This window comes from Canis lupus, chromosome 34, assembly GCF_011100685.1.
Source record: "Canis lupus familiaris isolate Mischka breed German Shepherd chromosome 34, alternate assembly UU_Cfam_GSD_1.0, whole genome shotgun sequence".
Taxonomy (NCBI): Eukaryota; Metazoa; Chordata; class Mammalia; order Carnivora; family Canidae; genus Canis; species Canis lupus.
The window spans coordinates 11,614,046-11,619,349 of record NC_049255.1 but is presented as its reverse complement, the minus strand read 5'-3'; positions in this window follow the sequence as shown (position 1 = coordinate 11,619,349).

Genomic DNA, 5,304 nt, shown 5'->3' with positions numbered 1-5,304 from the left:
ATTCTGACCTCGGGTTCCCTGTGGGGCTCCCTCACACGACTCTGCCTGGTCTGACCCCAAGCCCGAGAGCCCCTGTACACACCTTAGTTGATTTTGACTATGATTAAAAAACAAAAACAAGGGTAGCCCCGGTGGTGCAGCGGTTTAGCACCGCCTGCAGCCCGGGGTTTGATCCTGGGGACCCTGGGTTGAGTCCCACGTCAGGCTCCCTGCATGGAGTCTGCTTCTGCCTCTGCCTCTCTCTCTCTGTCTCTATGAATAAATAAAATCTTAAAACAAAAACAAAAACAAAACTGTAAAGCCCATAAAATAATCATGTAAAATCATGCTGAGAGCATCTTTGAAAACTGTTCCATGAATCAGGGTCTGTGTGTAGGTAGCTGCTGGGGGTGGATCCTGCACACAAATCTGCAGGAAGGACGTGCACAGGTGTTTCTCTGAAATTGAAAGTTATGTCTCCCTCCCAAACACAAAGGAATGACAGCTTGGGTCTCTGGGGGCTGATTTCCCTTGAGAGGCACATAGTTATTAAGTGTGAGTGACTCACCTTCCACGCGGCCAGAGTGACTGAGACCTGGCACAAATGTAGAATTATCCCTCCAGGTGCACCAGGACGTAAGTGTGGATGCCTTGAACCCACTTCCTCGTGATGGTCTTACTGGGTGTGCACCAGGCTGTCCCAGGTCCGTGACTCACAGCAGGCTTGCCTGTGGGAATGATGATGACAGCACTTCAGAGCACGAGACCCTTGTGTTGCGGTGGCCGCGCTAAGCCCGGCCCGAGCCCAGGAGGCAAGCCGTGCTGAGGGGCACTGGTGTGCAGGGAGGACAGAGAGCCCGTCGGTGGTCACCAAGTGACCCACCAAGTCACCATCCCACAGGCACACACCTCTGGGAGTTCATCAAGGGGGTGCGTGGGGCTAGGGGGCTGCAGGCCTTTCTGAGGCTGTTCTACGCCTCTAACAACCTAGGCCCGCTTGTGAACCACGGAGCACACCCCACAGAAGCGACAGCATTTAGACTCTGATACTGTCCTCGGATGTGTGACCAATGTGCCCTGGCAGACGTCCACTGGAGGGAAACTGGCCCACGGATCTCTGCCTGAACTGGTGTCTGTCTCCCCGGTGAGCCTTGTCTGTCCTGAGCCAGGTGGCCCTTGCCTAGCAAGCTCCGTCGCCAGGGGTGCAAATTTGGGTCTTGCTGGCCATCCCAGGGCCTCTCCTTGTACTGTGTACTGTCCCACGGGAAGGGCACCCCGCTTAAAGTGCGTGGGGAGTTTAAATTACAGCTTTGTTCAAAGAGATGTTTCTTCAAGCAAGGCCCATCTGTTACAGCAACTTGGCATGTCTTCCAGAAGCTTTCCACCGCCAGGAGGTGAGCAGGTGCGGTGGTACAGCTGCTGGGGGTGCATGAGGGCAGCTCCTGGCCACACACACCCCGTCAGCTTCGGCCACCACCCGATTCTCTCTGTCTGTCTCTTCTTTACCCAGAGGCAGAGACATGAGGCGTCCCAGGTCAGTGCAGGTGCTAACACTGAGCATGAGTCAGGCTCTGCACCCCCGGAACGAGGCAGGCCCCCTCCAGGCAGGCTGCAGCCAGGCAACTGCTTTTCTGTAAAAACAGTTTCCAATGTGTGGTTATGGTCTCAGGCAGATGCTCCCTCACTCCACAGACCCTGGCTTGCTTCTCCTCAAAGGGGTGTGGTGGACGATGACGGTGACCACCCCATCACTGACCACCAGGGGGGCCGACACACCTACCGTGCTGGACGGCCGCAAGCTCCAGTGGGACGTGTGTGCTTCATTTCCAAAGGCTCATGAGCGCAAAGGTGGCCCGCTGGACACTAGCCTCCCAACGCCCCCACCCAGGGCTCCCACTCCTAGCACAGGCGGGAGGGCCAAGGGGAAGGCAGTGGGCACAGAAGCTGCCGGAGGCTATGGCGGGTGCCCAGTGTGCGAAGGGGCCACCAGCCCACCATATCCCGAGGCTGCACTGGGGACACTGGCATGCGTGGGGCAGACAGTCCAGCCACCCCGTCTGCCGCTTACACCTGTTCGTTCCCAGGAGCACTGATGTGATCAGGTGCCAGAAGCACTTGGAAGCCCGCAGAGGAGCATGCAGCCCTTCCTGTTGAAAGTACTGAGAACTGGCTTCATCAACAAGCAAGGTGGCCCCGGAGGCTCTGAGACCTGGAGGAAAGTGTGCAGGACGCAGGGAGGCCCCCACGCAGCCCAGCCTGCTGTGGGCTCTGCTCCTGCACCCTCGGGCCACCCTGGGAGCCACCCTGGGGCCCCAACGATGCAGGGCAGTCAGGGGCCAGCTGGGCTTGGCGTCTGGTATGGGCGAGTTCTCTCTTGTCCCTTTGCTCCAGGGCAATGGTGGGTGGGGTGCTGCAAATGTCCCTGCCCGAACCAGCTGTCCCAGGGTGACAAGGACACTCTGAGGACCCAGCTCAGGGGAGCAGAACCCCCTAAAGGCCCATGCAGACTCTCCACCCCTTAGGAAAAAGAAGGGGGATGGCTGACCCACAAACAGTCCTCGAGAGGACGCGGTGGTCAGGGTCATGGGGGTGCGGCACACAACCGATGCTGGTCCAGAGGCTCCTGGGAGCTCACGGGTCACATCACGGAGGCAGCATCAGTACAAACATAATGCTGGTGAGCCAGGCCAGTGACAAGAAGAGGCCATCCCAGAGCAGAAGTATCAGGGACCTGGACCAGCACCCAGCACATTCCTGCAAACGATCACCGTGGGCTTGAGGTCTAAGGCCTCAAGAATGTTCAAATGGGCACCTTTGCAGGGCCCTGGAGCTGGTGGCCAGTTCTAGAAGGATTTCAGGCAGGCTCTGCCTCCCCGGGAGGGATGGTCAGAGACAGGAAGAGTCTGGTGGGGACCAGGGTCACCCTTTGAGCTGGAACTGCAGGAGGTGGAGGTGGGGTGGCGGCCTAAGGTATCTGGGGGGGCAGGGCCTAGATTTAGCTCTGGGTTGACCCATCCCCTGCCGCACCAGAGAGGGTCATTCCTACAGGTATAGCCAGGTGAGGTCGGGGCAGCAGCACAGGTGACTCCCAGGAGCTCCTGGGGAGGGAGCTGGGGAGTGTCCATGCCCAGGCACCCAGGGTTTTGTGTCAGAGCCCTGCCCGTCCACCCAGTGGTGAGAGTTGTCTGTTTCTGTGTCCCCCTATGGACGGAGGGCAACTTCCTGCTCTGGTGTAGCCTGGGGCATGGGTCGTGCTCAGTGAAAGCCGTGTGCAATGACGCTGCCCTGGCACCTGGTCAGGTTTCTGGCACTGCACCCCTCGGTGGCTGTGACACGAGTCAGAAGCATGCGAGTCAGTGAAGGGCCCTCTGTAGACCCCTCACTGAGGTTCCTCCTAGGAACTAAAGCAATTGGTAAATTATTTGGAGCCAATAAAGCACTTGTCCATTCCCTGACCTGTGCTCTCCAGCCAGCTGGGCAGGCAGCCTCTCTTGGGAGCCTCTGCATGGCCAGGAGTCCAGCTGCCACCCTGTGGCAGTCTACATGACCGGGAGGCAGGCTGGGACAACACCCAGCTGGGGGCCCCGCTGATACACACGATGGTCAGAGCTCAGCCTGAACCAGCTTCCCCTGGAAGGGACCCATGGCCCGCATGGCCAGGCCTTCCATGGGGATCCCTGAGCACAGACACTGGGGACGGCTGGCATCCAAGCTGCCCATGGCACGGTTCCCGTGGCAGGTGTTCATGCCCTGTGTGCAGCCTGGGTCCTGGCTGAGCTTGGTGCAGGGGTGTTCCAGGGTCAGGAGCAGGACTCTGGTTCAATCTGCAACCTGTTGTTGGCCAGCTGTGCATGTTGAGGGCCAGCACCTGTCCCTGAGGGCTGAAAGATGCACAAGGACACACTAAAGCATCCCCTGGGGCTTGGCTGGATGTCAAGCTCCCAGGGCGGAGGAGTAGGCACAGCCCAGGCAGCAGTGGGGCCTGTAGGGGTGAGCTGGGGAGACCCGGCCCCCTGGAGGAGGTGGGCCAGGCCTGGGCAGGTGAGTGACCTTGGGCACAGTGGCCTACCTCCAAGGCTCGGAGCTGGCACTGGGCCATGGTGAGAACATCTGCAGAGATCAGAAATGTGGGAACTATGGGGGGACAGGCACGGGCTCCGCAGAAACCGCGGTGGGAGATAGAGGAGCACAGTGGGCAGGGAAGGTTGAGGCCAAGTGAGGGAAGGAGTCGTGTGGAAGTAGCAAGCTGGGGTGCAGGGCAAGGGTGAGGAAGGATGGTTTTACTGAGGCAAGTGGAGCGGGGGCGGGGGGGAGGGATCCTCCCAGGGCGAGGACTGCAGGGAAAGGCACAGACGGGGTGCTGAGAGTGGGCACCAAGGGAGGGGTCAACAGAGCAGGTGGACGATTCTGGGGAGGAGGCAGAGTGGTCAAAAGGTGTGCAAGTGGCCACGTCCCTTGCGTGGAGGAGGCTGTGTGCAGGTGACCAGGCTGGGGTGCCCCAGGGCCAGCTGACACCCCCACTATTGCCCAGAAGTCCAGCAAAAGCCATGCTCCAGCCAAGGCCAAAGGAGAGGGAGTGAAGCGTGTCAAGCCTGTGACACTACCTCCATCCTTTCTTGTCTTTGAATAATGTGCCAGGCAGAGTTTGGGGCTGGACCTTTGGGGAAGAAGCCCTGGGTTCACAGGAGCCAGGACTGGACCGAGTCCCCCGGGCACCCCCTTCCCAAGCTTGCTCCCAACCACCACCACCCCCAGGGCAGGGCAGATGGCAGGCTGTTCTGAAGCCCGGCCGGTGCTCTGGGCTCCTCTAGAGTGGGGAGTCCGGCCCAGAGATGCCCGGTGAGGGGGTCGGGAGCTGCCCCCATCGGGCCCCCACCCGCCGCTCCTCCCAGGGCCTGGCGCTGGCCTGCGCCGTTCGCCACCTTCCCATCTGGCAGCACCGCACCCCCCAGGGCTCCCGGGCGAAGGCGGAGAGGCCGGTGGGGGCGGGGAGGGTCCACGGGCGCCTGCGCTGCGGGCGGCGGCCGCGGGGGGCGCTGCGGGGGCCGCGCTTAAAGCCCGGGGCGCGGGCGCGCGCGCTCAGAGGGAGCCGGGCCGCCGTGGCCACCGTGGCCGAGCTGGCTGCGTCCCCGTCCCCGCCTCCCGCCTCCCGGTCGCCCGCCTCCCGGACCCCGCCTCCCGGTCCCGGTCCCGGTCCCGGTCCCGTCCCCGTCTCCCGCCCCCGCCTCCCGGTCCCCGTCTCCCGTCCCGGTCCCGGTCCCGGTCCCGGTCCCCGCCTCCCGCCCCGTCCCGGTCCCGGTCCCGGTGCCTCGCCCCGCCCCTGAG